The 20,987-nt window shown below is 36.1% G+C and overlaps 1 protein-coding gene and 1 long non-coding RNA gene across 4 annotated transcripts in view; one reads left to right on the top strand and one right to left on the bottom strand.

Annotated features, from left to right (window-relative positions):
• The window catches only part of LOC136026233 (transmembrane protein 245-like), a 136,060-nt gene that overhangs the window by 78,465 nt on the left and 36,608 nt on the right, over positions 1-20,987 (bottom strand). The window lies entirely within an intron of this gene.
• LOC136026235 (uncharacterized) lies at positions 2,283-19,213 on the top strand. Its single transcript, XR_010617249.1, has 3 exons — positions 2,283-2,437; positions 5,740-5,901; positions 19,036-19,213. It is a non-coding gene; the product is annotated as an uncharacterized LOC136026235 (long non-coding RNA).

Here is a 20,987-nt window from a genome sequence, read left to right as displayed (position 1 = left end):
GAGTGAGGTATTTAGGAGGAGATAAATACCTCGCTCTTTATGCTATGGTACTTTTAGTAATTTCAACTATTTATTCTACGGCCTTTCTGATTCAGGGGTCATTCTTAAAGAATTGGGACAAAACTTACGATTTAGTGTAAAGAACGAGGTATTAACGAGGGTACAAACCCCCTCATATACATAATAAAAATTAAAGAATTTAAAAGTTTGTTACATAAGTTGATTCTTAAGTTACGTATATTTTTTACTAATAAAAAAATTCGTTAAAAATTAAAATTTATAGTTGCCTTTTTATGTAACCGAAAAAAATTGCATGGCAACTAGGCCTCCTTCCCCATCCCCTTTTTCTCAAAATCGTCTGATCAAAACTAAGAGAAAGCCATTTAACCAAAAAAGGAATTAATATGCAAATTTCATTTTAATAATTTATGTGTGGAGAGCCAAAATCAAACAAGCATTAATTCAAAAACGTTCAAAAATTACATAAAAAAAACTAGTTTTTTAACTGAAAGTAAGGAGCGACATTAAAACTTAAAACGAACAGAAATTACTCCGTATATGAAATGGGTTGTCCCCTCCGCAATCCCTCGCTCTTTACGCTAAAGTTTGACTCTTTGCCACAATTCTGCTTTTTAAAACAATTAAAAGCTCATGTTTGTCAACTGATGAAATTACAAACCGGGACACAAATGACGACCGGGACACAGGGAATATAAATGACGACCGGGAACCTCAAAGAGAAATTACAGACTGGGACACCCAGACACAAATCACGACCGGGACACAGGGAATATAAATGACGACGGGGACACAGGGACACAACTACAACGGGGCACCGGGGGCACAGGCGGGATAAATAAATGACGACCGGGACACGGGGATTGTTCGAATAGAAATTACAGACCGGGACACCGGGACACAAATGACGACCAGGACACCGGGACACAGGGAATATAAATGACGACCGGGACACTCAAAGAGAAATTACAAACTGGGACACCGGGACACAAATGCGACCGGGACACAGGGAATATAAATGACGACCGGGGCACAGGGACAAATCATTAGAATAATGAGGTATAGATCTGAATACGGATTGTTTTTCCCATGGACAATTCTATGTTGCATGTTCAAGAGTATATATATATATATATATATATATATATATATATATATATATATATATATATATATATATATATATATATATATATATATATATATATATATATATATATATATATATATATATATATATATATATATATATATATATATATATATATATATATATATATATATATATTCACAGGTGGGACACAACTACAATGGCGCGTAACTAATATAGCGCGTAACGACTTACGCGCGCGGGGGGGCTTGGGGGGCGGCGCGAAGCGCCCCATCAACTAGGTGTTGGGGTGGCGCGAAGCGCAACTTGTACATATATATATATATATATATATATATATATATATATATATATATATATATATATATATATACAATATATACGCGATATATATATATATATATATATATATATATATAGCAGGCTTGGTAAAATTTCAGATGAAGGTATTTTACAACCTCAGTTAACTAGGAGATTAAAATTTCAGGAAATTCTTCAGAGCCTAAACTATGCTCCCTAAATGGCATTTGAAGCATATAACTACACCTTTCCCCACTCCAAAGGGCACTGACCATTAAAAGGGCATTGACCGTAAATGAATTTCCTCCATGCTCAGGAGAAGAAGAAAACAACAAAAATCCTTGTTGTTTTTTTTTTTAGGACAATTGTGTTGTTAAGACCAAAACTAGCAGAGTCATACAGAGGCATAGGTAGGGTTTTCAGCTCCCAGGGAAAAAGTCAATTTTCTTCCCCACCCCCCTTACTACCACAATATAAATAAGATCATGGCCCTAACGACAACAAATCTCAATTGGCATCCCCTAAGAAGAAGCACCCCGTGGAAAGCCCCCTTTTCAACGCCACGGCAGCCCAATTTTGAATATATCCCCAAATTTTTTCTTTGGCCTTGGTCATGTCAGCTCCTGAACAATTCGAATACGAATCCTGCATTCACCGGGGAAACTTTTTAAGGGTCCCCAAACCGAATTCAGTAGTTCACGTCTGATGTTGCCCAAATTGAAGGTCATGTCAGCAAGTCACGCAGCTGCGGAATCTCATAAAAAATAGCAATTATAAATTAGGTAAATACATTTGTCACAATTTTCCGGAGCGGAAACAATAGGAAAAGAATCCTTTAAAACTGATAAAAGGCAGAGTCACGCTTCCGCTTTTGATTATACTTAAATTCAAAACGGTGCCAAAAAATCAGTTGTTTCGTTGTGTGTAGCGTCAGGTGTAACATTGAATTTTGTACGATGAAAAAAGCAGCTATCATATTGCAATTTTGCTTTTTTGTATTATCAGCAGGTATTTATAATTTTTTCCCCTTTAAGTAACTCAAGCGCACTGCAAGTGCACCAATGAAGAATTTTAAAAAGGTTCATGCGAATACTCTAAGGGCGAAAAATTAATTGAGAATAAACAGGTTTAATTTACAAAAAAAAAACAGTGACAAGGAATAAAAAACAAACACCAAATTAATTAATGGAAAAATTCGAATATTTCAAACTCCACATCCGTCAGCCTTTATCAACGGAAAAAAGGGGAAAATAATTTTTTTATAGTTAAATCATCTAAAGAAAAAGACAAAAAACGACACAATAAGAGAAAAAACAACAAGAAAAGACAAAACTCTTGTTTCTCTTGTTGCTTTGTTTTTTCGTCTTTTTCTGTAGATGATTTAACTGTTTTTTATTTCTTTTTCCTTTTATAAACGTTTCCGGATATGGAATTCGAAATATTTGAAGTTTTTATTTAATAAATGTGTTTTTTGTGCTTTATTCTTTGTTGCTGCTTTATTCAATGGTGATACAGCACTGAAAATAATACTATTGGTGCCACTTCTTAAGTAGAAAAGCACTGAAGTACAAAGCAGATACTATTGTAGTAGTTATGTTCCAGAACCCTTAACTGGAGGTTTACATGAACCCCTCCCGTACACTCCCCCTCCCAGTCCCCTTAGTAAGTTTCATAAATCTTCTGCTCGTCAGTAAGCTACAGAAACATTAGCAGGCTACCATACTATCGTAGATAGACGTTTAATGGCTCAATTTAAAGCTATTGCTATATTTACTAGGTTTTTAAAAATTCTACCGTCAACTAGATTTCACAGATTTGCAACAATCTCTTTGTCATGGTTGAAGCATTACCTGCAGCCTAGTAAAGATCGAACCACGCCCCATAGTAATTAAAAGTTAAAAAATATTAAACAGTTTTTTTTCTTCTTTTTTCTAGGTCTAGTGGGTTAGTAGAACATCAGAGAGATGCCTAAGAGCTCATTCAAAAGCTATTTCTCATATGCACGTGGTTCATATAAATTCCGCCGTCTGCAAGTGCTATATGGGGCGAAAACAGGCATTTCTTATGCCGTTTCTCGAGAGATGGGGCTAGTGGGCTACCACAACATCTAAGATAGGTTTGTGATGCCTTATATAAAAAAATATTGCTCATATCTACCTTCTTCCTATAAATTCCATCATCTGCAACTTTAAAATGCCACTAAAAATGGCACTTTTAGTGCCATGTCTCAAATGGACAATTGGGGCTAGTGGGCTACTGGAACTTTTTAGAGGGACGTTTAATTACTCATTTAAAAACTATTGCTCATATCTAATTGATTTTTATCAATTCTACCATCCGTAAGTATGATAAGCTGTGTTGGCCTCAGGCGGCTTGGTGCTGCGGTAAGTTGTTAGTAGTAGTAGTAGTAATCCAAATAACATTAATAATGAGGCAATATTTTATAATGCTAAGATAAAACAAGCAATCACTAATATATAGAACGAATTTGTAATTGTTCCTGTGGATAAAGCTAATACTAATTTTGCACTAATTTGTCAGAGACTCTATTGCGATGTTTTATCAAAGGAGCTACATATAAAAAGGTTCGAGATGTGAATAATAGGTTAATGAAAATATACAAGATATTCTTTTAAAAAAAATTAATTTTAAAATTATACTAATGACAAAATTTTCCCGTCTTAGATTAGACGGCAAAATTTCATAAGAATCCCCCTTAACCACGCTTTATGGCTGGTGCAGCCAGGTGCCAAGCCAGAATAGGGGCTACTGACCTGTCCTGTATTTTACAGAAATAAATTTAAGGCATATTGCTTGGGAATTAAAAAACGTTCTAATTTTAATCCATATTAGAGTGTCAATAATTCCATTCTCTGGCTATAGTTTAAGCCAGAAAAGTGGACTCATTTGATTTAACTACATTATATACAAATCTACCGCTTAATTTAGTATTTGGAAATTTAAAAAAAGATTATTAAGAACGCTTTCCTTTTGTCTAATTTGTTTTGTTTTTTTTCAATTGACGCTTATAATAAAAAGGATAGATGGTGGTTATGCAAAAAAGGGAGGTAAATTGGCCAGGATGGTGTTCTTTGAGATTAGTGTATGCATTATTACGAATTAGCTCCTAGTGGATGGTGGTGATGGAAGCTGCTCAAAATTACTCGGTAGATATAATTTTTTCAATTTTTTTTTGTATATATTTCTCTGGTGACACTACACAAGGGATGCCATGAATTCTTATGGCAGACGCACTCACTTGCTAGGGTCAGGAGTTTAAAGCGCCAAAATCGATATTAGTAAGTGAGTATTCCTCTGAGGAGCCCTGATGAGGAGTGAGCACCTGGGAAATATTTTATTAGATTTAATATGCTTTTGCTTGTAGTTGTACAACGGCTGACATTTATTTATGTTAACCTTGCTTGATTTTGGACATGATTACTTTGCTAATGGGTTGGTTCAAGTGCTCGTTTATCTCAATTACTAAATTAGGAAAACAGTTTTTTTTACCCAAATAATCACTTGTAATAAACTATACATATATACTAACATCTAGAACCACTAGCATATATTTCCCTAATTTAAAAAAATATATATATGGCTAAGTAAGTTTCAACTTAACCAATTGAAAAAAAAATGTTCACATTCCTTCGTACTTTCAATAAATATATTTCATTGCTCCATGTCCCTTTGTTCCCCTTTGTCATTATACATTTTTTTACTTTCTTTTTATTATAGGTTACTCAACAGCAACAGCACAATTTTGATTCCAACGGATTATCCGTAGGTCTATGTTTTAACAAAAGAAGATGCTCATGAGGTGGTAAAACCTATGTCATCATGGCAATTAAGGGCGTATCTAGGATTTTTGTCCATTTTTGTTTCTTTGTTGTTGTTTTTTATTGGGGGGGGACCTTAAAAACACCAAAAAGGTGTGTATATGTATTTTTGACGTTTCTACAAACGGAGAATAATTTCAAGGGGGGGTTCAAACACGGTAATCCCATGCCCCTCGATACTGCATTGGTGACAGTGACCAAAAGAGGTCATTTAAATTTGTATTGTTTGAGAAGATCTAAAGTCAGATTTTTAAGTCTTTAGGTTAGTATTAACACAAAAAAAAGTCTTAAAAGTTATGCATCTACCAGGGTGCTTTGGTCTAATTTCGAATTAGAGTAAATAATATTAAATAATTCACCCCAAGTAGGATCATTTCTCTTAACTAGATACAAGTATTCGATTGTCCATACTCTCTGTTCTCTTTTACTGTTACATACACAGGCTAATATTTACTTTAATTTTTACCACAGGTTACCCAAACAACAACTACAACAAAGTTTGGATTCTAACAGATTACCCATGTACGTTACCAAAGGAATTGAACAGAAAATGTGCGTCAGATGGGAAAACCTATGTAAACATGTTCGAAATTGAATGTGAAAATGATGTTCGCAGATTCTTGGAACTAGAAGGTAAAAACAACCGTGCATTATTCAATATAATCGAAGTCTTATCCCTGAGTAGGGTATTCCGTCAAAACCATCTATTGATTCTTTCAAGGCAATGTTCAGCAGATACATAAATTCTATTGATAAAACTTGATAGCGAGCTAGCGACATGTAGGACGCCGCAGAAAAAAAAATAAGGCCATTCAATTTACACGAACATTTTATAAATGCGCCAATCTTTATTTTTGACACCCACTTAAAAGTTTTTGACAGGAAATGTTAAAATCCTCGAGGAACAAACCGAGCCAATTAATACTAAAGCATAAAAAAATACAACCATCGAAAAAGAGCCATCTTAAAACAAATCACTAGCTCCTTTCCCGTAATTAAATAAAAAAAAACTAGTTTTTTTAACTGAAAGTAAGGAGCGACATTAAAACTTAAAACCAACAGAAATTACTCCATATATGAAATGGGTTGTCCCCTCCGCAGTCCCTCGCTCTTTACGCTAAAGCTTTTAATTGTTTTAAAAAGTAGAATTGTGGCAAAGAGTCAAAATTTAGCGTAAAGAGCGAGGGACTGCGGAGGGGACAACCCATTTCATATATGGAGTAATTTCTGTTCGTTTTAAGTTTTAATGTCGCTCCTTACTTTCAGTTAAAAAAACTAGTTTTTTTTTTTTATTTAATTTCTGAACGTTTTTGAATTAATGCATGTTTGATTTTGGCTCTCCGCATATAAATTATTGAAATGAAATTATTATATTAATTTTTTTTGGCTAAATGGCTTTCTCTTAGTTTTAATCAGACGATTTTGAGAAATAAGGGGTGGGGAAGGAGACCTAGCTGCCCTCCAATTTTTCGGTTACTTAAAAAGGCTACTAGAACTTTTAATTTTCAACGAACGTTTTTATTAGTAAAAAATGTACGTAACTTAAGAATTAAACTTACGTAACAAACTTTTATATTCTTATATTTTTATTATGTGTACGAGGGGGTTTGTACCTTCGTTAATACCTCGCTTTTTACACTAAATCGTAAGTTTTGTCCCATTTCTTTAAGAATGACCCCTGAATCAAAAAGGCCGTAGAATAAATAGTTGAAATTACTAAAAATATTTTAGCATAAAGAGCGAGGTATTTATCTCCTCCTAAATACCTCGCTCTTTATGCTAAAGTATTGTTAGAACCCCTCATATGCGTAATCTCTGTTCGTTTTAAATTTCAATGCTATTCCTTACTTTCATTTGAAAAAACGTTTTCATGTTTATTTTTTCATTGTTTTTTTTATAGTAATGCTAGAAAATCCTGCGCCCTTTTCATTGAATTTTTCTTCCCCCATGACATATTCCTCAAAGGAAAGATCCTCCCACAAAGCCCTCTCCCATCAACCCCACCCCCAAACCAAAAAATCCCCGTGAAAACGTCTGTACACTTCCCAATAACCATTACTATATGTAAACACTGGTCAAAGTTTGTAACTTGCAGCCCCTCCCCCAGGGATTGTGGGGGAGTAAGTCATTCCCAAAGACATAGTTATAAAGGTTTTCCACTATGCGGAACAAAATGGATATCTTAAAATTTTAATCTGTTGACTTTTGGAAAAAAATTAGCGTGGGAGGGGGCCTATTTGCCCTCCAATTTTTTTATCACTTAAAAAGGGCACTAGAATTTTTCATTTCCGTAAGAATGAGCCCTCTTGCGACACTCTAAGACCACCTGGTCGATACTATGACCCCTGGGGAAAAGAAAAAAAAACAACAAACAAACAAATAAACACGCACCCGTGATTTGTCTTCTGGCAAAAAATATGAAATTCCACATTTTTTTAGATAGGAGTTTGAAATTTTTGCTATAGAGTTCTCTGATATGCCGAATGCGATAGTGTGATTTTCGTTAAGATTCTATGACTTTTAGGGGATGTTTCCCCCTTTTTTCCAAAATAGGGCAAATTTTCTCAGGCTCGTAACTTTTGATGACAAAGACTAAATTAATTGAAAGTTATATATTTAGAATCAGCGTGAAAATTCGATTCTTTTGATGTATCTTTTAGCATCAAAATCCGTTTTTTAGAGTTCCGTTTACTATTGAGCCGGGTCGCCCCTTACTACAGTTCTTTACCACGAACTGTTTGAGAAGAAAATAATTCGGTATTTCGGGGCTTCTGACATTATTACTCCTTTGCGGAAGTTAGGCTCAAAATTGAAAAAGGATTATATTTTTTCTCTGGGCCCCTTCCACCTCTTAGTTCGTTTATTTTCCCGTTAGTTTTCACCTGTTTTCGCTTTATAGTTGTGTTATCTCTTAGCAGTTCTTTCGTTAGTTGAGTTATGGTTGTGGTATATATGTTTTATCGCTCGTATAGTTGTGTTATTTTCAAATTATACTCCATAATAGAGAGGCTCCGAACACCCAGCATTGTATATTAAGCTCTGAATTTGACTTTTTTTTTCTAATGTGACCAGACTCGTCCTGCGCCCTTTTCATTGAATTTTTTCCCCCATGGCATATTTCTCCAAGGAAAGATCCTCCCACATAGCCCCCTCCCTTAACCCTACCCCCAAAACCAAAAAAATCCCCCTGAAAACGTCTGTACACTTCCCAATAACCATTATTATATGTAAACACTGGTTGAAGCTTGTAACTTGCAGCCCCTCCCCCAGGGACTGTGGGGGAGTAAGTCATCCCCAAATACATAGTTATTATGATTTTCGACTATGCTGAACAAAATGGCTATCTCAAAATTTTGATCCGTTCACTTTGGGAAAAAAATGAGCGTGGGAGGGGGCCTAGATGCCCTCCAATTTTTTTGGTCACTTAAAAAGGGCACTAGAACTTTTCATTTCCGTTAGAATGAGCCCTCTTGCGACATTCTAGAACCACTTGGTCGATACGATGACCCCTGGGAAAAAAAAAAAAACAAACAAATAAACACGCACCCGTGATTTGTCTTCTGGCAAAAAATGCAAAATTCCACATTTTTGTAGATAGGAGCTTGAAACTTCTACAGTAGGGTTCTCTGATACGCTGAATCTGATGGTGTCATTTTCGTTAAGATCCTACGACTTTTAGGGGGTGTTTCCCCCTATTTTCCTAAATAAGGCAAATTTTCTCAGGCTCGTAACTTTTGACGGCTAAGACTAAACTTGATGAAACTTATATATTTAAAATCAGCATTAAAATGCGATTCTTTTGATGTAGCTATTGATATCAAAATTCAATTTTTTAGAGTTTTGGTTACTATTGAGCCGGATCGCTCCTTACTACAGTTCGTTACCACGAACTGTTTGACTGATGTTTATGATTAGATTTTACAGCTTGATTGAACTAAGTCCTCAACTTACAAAGAACAGTGAAAATGAATACTGTTTGTTTGATTTCGTTTAGTGGACATATACATATATATATATATATGTATATATATCTATATATATATATATATATATATATATATATATATATATATATATATATATATATATATATATATATATATATATTTACAAATTTGAAAAGTTGAGAATTCGATTTTTAGTGAAGAAGACCTTCTTATGCAGTTATGTAGTTGCAGTAGTAGCAAGCACCAAATAAAAAAAAAGGAACGGTGGAGAAAATCATCAAAAACAAAACAAAAAACAAACAAAAAAAGCAGATGGCAGAAGAGCGTTTATAAAGGGTACAGCTTTAATTTGAAGGCTTAGCTGTCTTTGGGTGGTAACAGATTGTTATCGTTTGAATTTTGTCATTTGAAAAACGTTGTCAAATTTAACTGATTAATTTTGTTTATTTATTTGCACGGTTCAACCTGACAACATTAACAAAAATGCGGTGCAGCCTTAAATATTCATAAATTTGAAACAAATCAAAAGAAAAATCCAATAACATGGCGGTACTCAGGTAATGAATAGACCTATGATCGGTCTAGAGGGCTAAAAGCTTTTATTTTGATGTCCATGTTACTTAAAGTGAATTACTTAAAATTAAGAAGAAATATACAAAAATTACGAAAAAAAAACTCCTGCATCCATACTCATATGCACTTGAACACAAACACAAAGGGAAATCATTAAAGGTTTCCTTTCGCCAAATGGTTCAGCTCAGCACCGCAGCTGAATGTGTTCTCGTTTTCATTTTTCTTTTCAAACAGTTCGTGGTAACGAACTGTAGTAAGGAGCGACCCGGCTCAATAGTAACCAAAACTCTAAAAAATGGAATTTTGATACCAATAGCTATATCAAAAGAATCGCATTTTAATGCTGGTTTTAAATATCTAAGTTTCATCAAGTTTAGTCTTACCCATCAAAAGTTACGAGCCTGAGAAAATTTGCGTTATTTTAGAAAATAGGGGGAAACACCCCCTAAAAGTCGTAGAATCTTAACGAAAATCACACCATCAGATTCAGCGTATCAGAGAACCCTATTGTAGAAGTTTCGAGCTCCTATCTACAAAAATGTGGAATTTTGCATTTTTTGCCAGAAGGCAGATCACGGATGCGTGTTTATTTGTTTTTTCGTTTTTGTTTTTTTTTTCCCAGGGGTGATCGTATCGACCCAGTTGTCCTAGAATGTTGCAAGAGAGCTCATTCTAACGGAAATGAAAAGTTCTAGTGCCCTTTTTAAGTGACCAAAAAAATTGGAGGGCACCTAGGCCCCCTTCCACGCTAATTATTTTCCCAAAGTCAACAGATCAAAATTCTGAGATAGCCATTTTATTCAGCGTAGTCGAAAAACCTTATAACTATGTCTTTGGGGACGACTTACTCCCCCACGGTCCCCGTGGGAGGGGCAACAAGTTACAAACTTTGACCTGTGCTTACATATAGTAATGGTTATTGGGAAGTATACAGGCGTTTTCAGGAGAATTTTTTTGGTTGGGGGAGGGGTTGAGAAGAGGGGGATATGCTGGGGGAACTTTCCATCGAGAATTTGTCATGGGAAAAGAAAACTTCCATGAAGGGAGAGCAGGATTTACTAGCATTATTTAAAAAAAAAAATTAAAAAATAAATGTGAAAAAGCTTTTTCACCTGGAAGTAAGGAACAGCAATAAAACTTAAAACAAACAGAAATTATTACCCATATAAGGGGCTCACCTCCTTATGATACCTAGCTCTTTACGCTAAAGTATTTTTAGTAATTTCAACTATTTATTCTACGGTTTTTGTGATTCAGGGGTCATTCTTAATGAATTGGGATAAAATTTAAGCTTTAGTGTAAAGAGCGAGGTACTGACGATGGGGCGAATCCCCTCATATATGTAATAAAAACATGAGAATACAAAAGTTCTTGACGTAAGCTAATTTATAAGTTACGTAAATCTTTTACCAATAAAAAGATTCGTAAAAAATTATAAGTTCTAGTTGCCTTTTTAATTAACCAAAAAATCGGAGGGCAACTAGGCTTCGCCCCCGCTCTTTTTTCTCAAAATCATTCGATCAAAATTATGAGAAAGCCATTTAGCCCCCCCCCTAAAAAATTATGCAAAATTTCGTTTTGATTATTCCTCTGCGGAGAGCCAAAATCAAAACATGCATTGATTCAAAAACGTTCAGAAATTAAATAAAAAAAACGAGTTTTTTTAACTGAAAGTAAGGAGCGACATTAAAACTTAAAACGCACAGAAATTACTTCGTATATGAAAGAGGCTGCTTCCTCATCAACGCCCCGCTCTTTACGCTAAAGTTTTTTACTGTTTTAAAAAGAAGAATTGAGAGAAAGAGTCAAACTTTAGCGTAAAGAGCGGGGCGTTGATGAGGAAGCAGCCTCTTTCATATACGAAGTAATTTCTGTGCGTTTTAAGTTTTAATGTCGCTCCTTACTTTCAGTTAAAAAAACTCGTTTTTTTTATTTAATTTTATGATAGATTGAATAAAAAACACATTCTTCAATTGAAAGTAAGGAGAAACATTAAAACTTGAAAATAAAGAGGAATATAAGAGGGGAGCTGCCCCCTCCTCCATACAACTCTCTTCAGGCTCTAGTTTTTTAGTACCTTTGAAAAAAGTTGTGACGAAGTATTCCGTCTTTGTGTTTCAGGAGTCATTCTTAAAGAATTAGGACGAAAGGTCGAACTATAAAGAAACCTTAAAATAAAAAAAAAAGAAATTAAGGAAAAAGAACAGTATATCCTTCTACTTAACAACACGACTTCATGACCTTCGTGTGGTATGTGCTAAAACATTTCCTTTAATTTGCGTTTTTCGTCATATAAGTGAAACATTTTGCTTTTTTGTTTATTGTTAAGGAAGAAAGAGAGAAAGGAACGGGCCCCCGTTCTTCCCCTGAGGGTATTAATATATCTGGATTGTTCCAAGTTTCTGTCTTTGTTTTACATTTGTTTTTCGTTTTTTTTGTTTTTTTTTTCTTTTTCCTCAATGAATTCTCTCAAGGTTACAATACATTTTAGAATGCATGAGATAGTAATGTGATGACTGATAAGAAACGAAGTAAAAAATGGCCTACAAAGGGGGAAGATGAAAAAGATTTTCAAGCGAAGGAAATTGAGAAAAAATTAGAATAAAAAGTTTTGTTTGCCTTAAGTATTTATTTTTTTTTTGGCTGAAAGGACAACTTGCAAAAAAAAAGATGAATAAAAAAATATCCAGCGATAGGTTTATCTACGAAATATCAAACAGTTCGTGGCAACGAACTGTAGTAAGGAGCGACCCGGCTTAATAGTAACCAAAACTCAAAAAATGGAATTTTTATACTAATAGCTACATCAAAAGAATCGTATTTTAATGCTGATTTTAAATATATAAGTTTCATCAAGTTTAGTCTTACCCATCAAAAGTTACGAGCCTGAGAAAGAAGCTTTTGGTATCAAAATTCCATTTTTTAGAGTTTTGGTTACTATTGAGCCGGGTCGCTCCTTACTACAGTTCGTTAGCACGAACTGTTTGAAATGTTAATGGTTTGATTCTTTTCCTCTGACAACTGAAAAGGCCAAATTGCATACACGTGATATATTCGTTGGACTGTTTTTATGGCACTTGGTATTAACCAAGTGAAAATTGGAAGTATTTTTAACTCACGAACGGTAGATCAGATCTGAATGAAATTTGATGTTTGGAAGGATATCGTGTCTCAGAGCTGTTATTTTCAATCCTGACCGGATCTGGTGATATTGGGGGGGGGAGTTTGGAGGGGGAAGCCTAAAATCTTGGAAAACACTTAGAGTGGAGGGATCGGGATGAAACTTGGTGGGAAAAATAAGCACAAGTCCTAGATACATGATTGACATAAACAGAACGGATCTGCTCTCTTTGGGGTAGTTGGGGGAGGGGTTAATTCTGAAAAATTAAAAAATGAGGTATTTTTAACTTACGAACGGGTGATCGGTTCTCAATGAAATTTGATATTCAGAAGGATATCGTGTCTTAGAGCTCTTATTTTAAATCCCGACCAGATCTGGTGATATTGGGAGGGGGAGTTGGGAGGGGGAAACCTAAAACTTGGAAAACACTTAAAGTGGAGGGATCGGGATGAAACTTGGTGGGAAAAATAAGCACAAGTCCTAGATACATGATTGACATAACCGGAACGGATCCGCTCTCTTTGGGGTAGTTGGGGGGGGGGTTAATTCTGAAAAATTATAAAAAATGAGGTATTTTTAACTTACGAACGGGTGATCGGATCTCAATGAAATTTGATATTTAGAAGGATATCGTGTCTCAAAGCTCTTATTTTAAGTTCTGACCGGATCTGGTGACATTGGGGGAGTTTGGGGTGGGGGAACCTAAAATGATGGAAAACGCTTAGATTGGAGGGATCGGGATGAAACTTGGTGGGAAAAATAAGCAGAAGTCTTAGATACGTGATTTACATAATTGGATGTATTTTTTACTTACAAAGGATTGATCGGATCTTCATGAAACTTCATATTTAGAAGGACCTCGTAACTCAGATCTCTTATTTTAAATCTCAACCGGATCTAGCCTAATTGGAGGGGGGCATTTGGGGGGGGCCGGAAATCTTAGAAAATACTTAAAGCGGTGAGATCAGGATGAAATTGGATGGGAAGAATAAAAACCTGTCTAAGATACGTGACTGACATAACCGGACCGGATCTGCTCTCTTTGGGGTAGTTGGGGGGGATGTTAATTGTGAAAAACTAAAAAAAGAATCAGGTGTTTTTAACTCACGAAAGGGTGATCGAATCTAGATAAAATTTGATGTTTAGAAGAATATCGTGTCTCAAAGCTCTTATTTTAAGTCCCGACCGGATCTGGTGACATTGGGGGAAGTTTGGGGTGGGGGAACCTAAAATGAAAGAAAACGCTTAGATTGGAGGAATCGGGATGAAACTTGGTGGGAAAAATAAACAGAAGTCTTAGATACGTGATTTACATAATTGGAACGGATCCGCTCTATTGGGGGGGGGGGGGTTGATTCTGAAAAATTAGAAAAAATGACGCATTTTCAACTTACGAAGGAGTGATCGGATCTTAATGAAATTTTATATTTAGAAGGACCTCGTAACTCAGATCTCTTATTTTAAATCTCAACCGGATCCAGCGTAATTGGGGGGGGGGGCAGTTGGGGGTACCGGAAATCTTTGAAAATACTTAAAGCGGTCAGATCAGGACGAAACTAGATGGGAAGAATAAAAACCTGTCTAAGATACGTGACTGACACAACCGGATCTGCTCTCTTTGGTGGAGGTGGGGGTAATTTTGAAAATTGATGTATTTGTAACTTATGAAAGGGTGACCAGATCTTAATGAAATTTGATATTTAGAAGGATCTTGTGCTTTAAAGCACTAATTTTAAATTCCGACCAGATCCTGTGACATTGGGGGATTGGAGGGGGAAACCGGAATTCTTGGAAAACATGAAAATTGGGGTATTTTTATCTTACGTATAGGTGATCGGATCACCTATTTTAGAAATTTTATATTTAGAAGGAATTCATGTCTCAGAGCTCTTAGTTCAAATCCCGACCAGATCTTTTGACATTGGGAGGAGTTGGAGGGGGAAATCTTGGAAAACACTTTGAGTGGAGGAATCGGGATGAAGCTTGGTGGATAGAATAAGCAAATGTCCTTGATATGTAATTGACGGAACCGTACTGGATTCGCTCTCTTTGGGGGAGTTGGGAGGAGGGGTTCATTGATTTGGCGAGTTTGGTGCTGCTGGACGTGCTAGGACGATGAAAATTGGTAGGCGCGTCTGGGAGCTGCACAAATTGACTTGATAAAGTCGTTTTCCCAGATTCAACCATCTGGGGGGGCTAGAGGGAGAGGAAAAATTAGAAAAAAATTAGGTATTTATAACATACGAGTGGGTGATCGGATCTTAATGAATTTTGATATTTAGAAGGACATCGTGACTCAGAGCTCTTATTTTAAATCCTGACCGGCATTAAGCCTCTTATTTTCTTTTAAATCAATCTATTGATTCATAGAATTTTGTTAGAGCTCATACCATATGATGTCTTGGCTTTTAGCTCTTCATGCCTCGTCACAAGTGCCATATGAGCTCTTAGCTCTTGTTCTTCTTCTTTTTGTTCACAGTGACCAGGTTTGGCCAATTCAGATTTAGATCTTTGGAAAATTTGCAGTAGATACACATACGTGAAGAAGAAATACTAATAAAATAAAAGTAGTGCCGTTAAATTCCTAACCTTATATTCGTTGCAAATATCATGATCGCTTTTCGGGACATACACCGTTCTACAGTGGCGGTTCTGGCCTCTCATGCACCCAGCTCAAATGTGACTTTTCTACCTTTTGTAAAGAACAGAAACCGTTCATGAAAAATAAAAAGCTGGAATAATATCCGAGCCATACCATAGCCACCCCTATCTATAATAAATTCCAAGATTTATGACAAGTCCGTAATCTTCGTTGATTTTATTCTCAAACTATACTACAGATCTAAGAATTTAAGCGGCAAGAGATTGATCAGAAAAGCTTGCATTTACACCACTAATTTCCATGCATTGTCTACAATGCTTTTTTTTTTAGATCCACGATAAAGATAAAACGACTGCTGTCTCAATTCCCATCTTTTCTAATTTCAAAAAATTACAACACTTGCATGCAAACCGCCATCAGGGAGCTAACAAGAATGGCTGCAACAGTGGAACAAGTAAAAAACCGGTTTCGTCTTTTCATGTTTCAATCGATTTAGGGAAATTTGTTGATGGTATGGAAAAGAAAGCACAATGAATCAAAGTGATTCAAAGTTGCCAAAGTGATGCTTTTGGTGATATGTTAACACAAATGCTGATCAACAATAATTTTCGCTAGAACAGTGGAAGTAAACGCCAATATTTCCAAAATAAGTTAAACATTGTTATACTATTTTCAATCGAGCTCATGTTTAATCCTGTAATTGTCACTATTGATGAACCTTTTCACTATCCCATCAAATAGTGAATTTTTCAATAAGACATAACATGTTTTCATCAATGCCATTTATAGGGGGAAAACGATAGATAATCCAGAAGAAGGTACTTGTGCCTTATAGCCACCACGCCCAAGTTCTGTCGAGAAGTCAAATTTGGTTGATGCTAATCAAATAAAACAAAATATGATGAAAATATAATGTTTTATCGACAAAATTATGAAAACTACAACAAAGAATTATGGGGGGGAGCAGACTGTATTATCTTAATTGCGCAACCTAAACTGACCTAACCTATCTAAAATTTCAACCCAATATCTATTTAAATCAGCAATCTCATTTTTGATCAACAATCTCCTCAGATAAGGGCTTTAATCAGCTTTGATTTTGCTCGGTAGAATCAAATAACATCTCACGAAGGATTAATCACTCTCCATAACCTTGTGTGCACCTCGGAGCAACACATATTCTGCCACGCACAGCACCCTTTCGTCATACCTCTTACGCTACGCACGCCACACTTCCGCCGAATATGGTATACATCATTTGGTGTAAACAAGTATTTAGAGTGAGTGAGTACCCTCTCGGATCTCGTATAGATAACTTCAGTACATATCGTCTTTATATTTATATATCAAACATATTGGATTCACGGTGGCTCCAACTCTGAGTGATAAGCTTCATGTTAAGGCACTTTCACGTTCACTGTGCTGCAGGGCTAACGAACTCATTTGTAAGTTCGGGGGTTGCGACCCTTCTATAAGATGCTGTATTTTCAGAGCTTACTGCACTCCTTTGTACGGTCTAGCTTTTGTACAATCTCTGTTGTTACGTCTGAGAATTCCCTTCGGGTTCTTTTTAACAATTCTTTGCGGTGGCTTGTTAATCGCATTGTAGCGCATCTGGAATGTTTTTTGGTGGTGGCCTCCCATCTTTTCCTGAGCTGCATAGAAAATCTTCTCTTTCTATCCAGACAAGGATACTTGCTTCGGATAATCCCCTCATTTTGGTGCATTCTGGGGCGCTTTTTCGCCTCTCTCTGCCACTTTGGCTGACTCGGTCAAGTGTGGTTTACACACAACAATTTTGACATGTTTAAATGTATCATTGTTATTTGAATGAACTGTTTGTTGTTTTTTTTTTTTTGCGCATGTTATTGATTTATCTGTTTTTGTTCTATGTAAGTGGCCCTAGTTGGTCTTAAGTTTAATAAATCTATATATATATAAATAAGTTGTCTGTGTGTGTGTGTGTGTGTCGAGTGACGTCATGTTTGTGTGTCGACTGACGTCATGTTTGTCGACTGACGTCATTATAAGGATTGAGCTGTATGCGTCATGAAGTTGTTTGTCGACTGACGTCATGTTTTTCAACTGATGAAATTACATACCGGGACACCGGGACACAAATGACGACCGGGACACAGGGAATATAAATGACGACCGGGAACCTCAAAGAGAAATTACAGACTGGGACACCCGGACACAAATCACGACCGGGACACAGGGACACAACTACAACGGGGACGCCGGGGGCACAGGCGGGATATATAAATGACGACCGGGACACAGGGATTGTTCGAATAGAAATTACAGACCGGGACACCGGGACACAAATGACGACCAGGACACCGGGACACAGGGAAGATAAATGACGACCGGGACACTAAAAGAGAAGTTACAAACTGGGACACCGGGACACAAATGACGACCGGGACACAGGGAATATAAATGACGACCGGGACACAGGGACACATCATTAGAATAATGAGGTATAGATCTGAATACGGATTGTTTTTCCCATGGACAATTATATGTTGCATGTTCAAGAGTCAGTAAACCTGACAATCTATTTATATGCAACATATATATACATATATATATATATATATATATATATATATATATATATATATATATATATATATATATATATATATATATATATATATATCCACAGGTGGGACACATGGACACAACTACAATGGCACGTAACGACTTACGCGCGCGGGGGGGCTTGGGGTGGCGCGAAGCGCCACCCCAACAGCTAGTGAATAAATAAATATATCAGTTCAGTGGTGGCGGAGTGGAATTAATCTCTGCTTGTTACTGTGGGGAATGTAGTTTGATCTCACCCGTAAGAACCCGCCACCGGTCCAAGAATTTAATTCCGATGATGGGTTTAACCAAAGGCGTCTTCACAATAATACAAACAAGAATCAAGCAAGAATCTACATACATCAACTTCTGACAGCGTAGCAGATGAGAACGTGCCTGCTCATTGACGGATATCTGGCTCGATCCTTCCTATCGCAAGGAATTACGTTTAGCAACAATTCGTATAAGATTGTTTTTGTCCTGTGGTGAGATTGATCTCTGCGTGGTAATGCGGCACCTGGAGTTCAATCTCGGGTGCACCAACACTCCACGGGTATGGAATTCGTTGCCAATGATAATATTATGGGAAGCGAAACCCATAATAATCCAAACAAGAAGAAGAAGAACCATCTATATGCAAAACGTTATGCATGTAAAATTTTGAGATTACGAATACTACTATTTTAATAGATTAAGAGTGCACCCAATCTAATAGCCCAATCAATAATTTTTTTTTTAATTATATTGTAGTTACTACCATAAATAACACGGGCTGAAAAGTCTTTCTTATAAGTAAAGTAGAGTATATATATATATATATATATATATATATATATATATATATATATATATATATATATATATATATATATATATATATATATATACAGAATTCCAACTTTATCCTTTCTTTTAATTTCCTTCTTTTCTTTCAGAAATTACTGTCGTCCACAAGGGTTGGTGCAAGGAAAAGGAATTTGGAAAATCCTTCAACGAAAGGATATTAAAGTACTGAAAAAGGAAATCCCGAATTTACAGCAGATGTTATTATTATGGCAAGTGCTGGCAGCCTAAGGAGCTATAATATAAACATATATATGTATATATACAAAACTTTTATCTGTTACCTGGTTTTCTAAATATTTGTTGCGACACAAAAATTGTTAAGTGGGAGCACGAATTATTAAGGTCAAAAATGTATATATTGTTGTTACAAAACCTATTATTAAATATAAATTATAGACTATAAATAAAATAGTAATGACGAAAGTATAAAAATATATCCGCCTCTATATAATTGAGCGCGTTGATGAAATGCAACAAACCAATACATTAAAGTGACTAGTGCTTCGTACGAGAATAATACTGCTGCGATTAAGGTAGGAAATGAAGGTAGTAGCTGGTTTTGTATTAAATCGGGAGTTAAGCAGGGTTGTGTTCTGTCCCCATCTATATGGATCATTTTATGGACTTCGTCTTAAGACGCCCAGAAAAGGCATTAGGAGACCACGTAATCAAATGGGGAGGAAAAACTTTCCTTGACTTAGATTATGCTAATGTTTTAAGCATCCTAGATGAAAGTGTAAGCAAAATGAATGAACTTATAGAGATTTGCGAGTTCAGGGTGCTAGAATAGGTTTGAAAATTAATGTTAAGAAGACTAAGTCCCTAAGGCTAGGAATAAGTGAAGATGAAAAGGTGACGTTGGGTAACGAAAAGATTGATCAGGTGGGCAGCATCACTTACCTCGGTAGTATCAAACAGTTCGTGGTAACGAAGGAGCGACCCGGCTCAATAGTAACGGAAATTCTAAAAATGGAATTTTGATACCAATAGTTATATCAAAGAATCGCATTTTAATGCCGATTTTAAACATATAAGTTTCATCAGGATCAGTTATACCCATCAAAAGTTACAAGCCTGAGAAAATTTGCCTCATTTTAGAAAATAGGGGGAGACACCCCCTAAAAGCTATAGAATCTTTTCGAAAATCACACCATCAGATTCAGCATATCAGAGAACTTTATTGTAGAAGTTTCAAGCTCCTAGCTACAAAAATGTGGAATTTCACATTTTTTGCCAGAAGACAGATCACGGATGCGTGTTTATTTGTTTGTTGTTTTTTTCCCCAGGGGTAATCGTATCGACTGAGTGGTCCTAGAATGTCGCGAGAGGGCTCATTCTAAAGGAAATTAAAAGTTCTAGTGGCCCTTTTAAGTGACCAAAAAAATTGGAGGGCACTTAGGCCCCCTCCCACGCTCATTTTTCCCAAAAGTCACCAGATCAAAATTCTGAGATAGCCATTTTATTCACCATAGTCGCAAAATCTATTAACTATGTCTTTATGGACGACTTACTCCCCCGCAGTCCCCGGGGGAGGGGTTGCAAGTTACAAACTTTGACCTGTGTTTACATACAGTAATGGTTACTGGGAAGTGTAGATACGTTTTCAGGGTGATTTTTTTTTGTTTAGGGGGGAGACTTGAGAGAGGGGGGTTATGTGGGAGGATATTTCCATGGAGAAACTTCTCATGTGGGAAGAGAACTTCAATGAAGGGGGCGCGGGATTTTCTAGCATTATTTGAAAAAACAATGAAAAAATAAATATGAAAAGGTTTTTCTACTGAAAGTAAGGAGCAGCATTAAAACTTAAAACGAACAAAAATTATAACGCATATGAGGGGTTTACCTCCTCGTTATACCTCACTCTTTACGCTAAAGTATTTTTAGTAATTTCAACTATTTATTCTACGGCCTTCGTGATTCTGAAGTCATTCTTAAGGAATTGGCACAAAATTTAAGCTTTAGTGTAAAGAGCGAGGTATCGACGAGGGTTGAACCCCCTCATATACGCAATAAAAACATACGAATACAGAAGTTCGTTAAG

Source organism: Artemia franciscana, chromosome 4 (assembly GCF_032884065.1).
Source record: "Artemia franciscana chromosome 4, ASM3288406v1, whole genome shotgun sequence".
NCBI classification, from domain to species: Eukaryota; Metazoa; Arthropoda; class Branchiopoda; order Anostraca; family Artemiidae; genus Artemia; species Artemia franciscana.
Note: the sequence above shows the minus strand (reverse complement) of the source record. Positions and strands in the feature narration are given on the sequence as shown.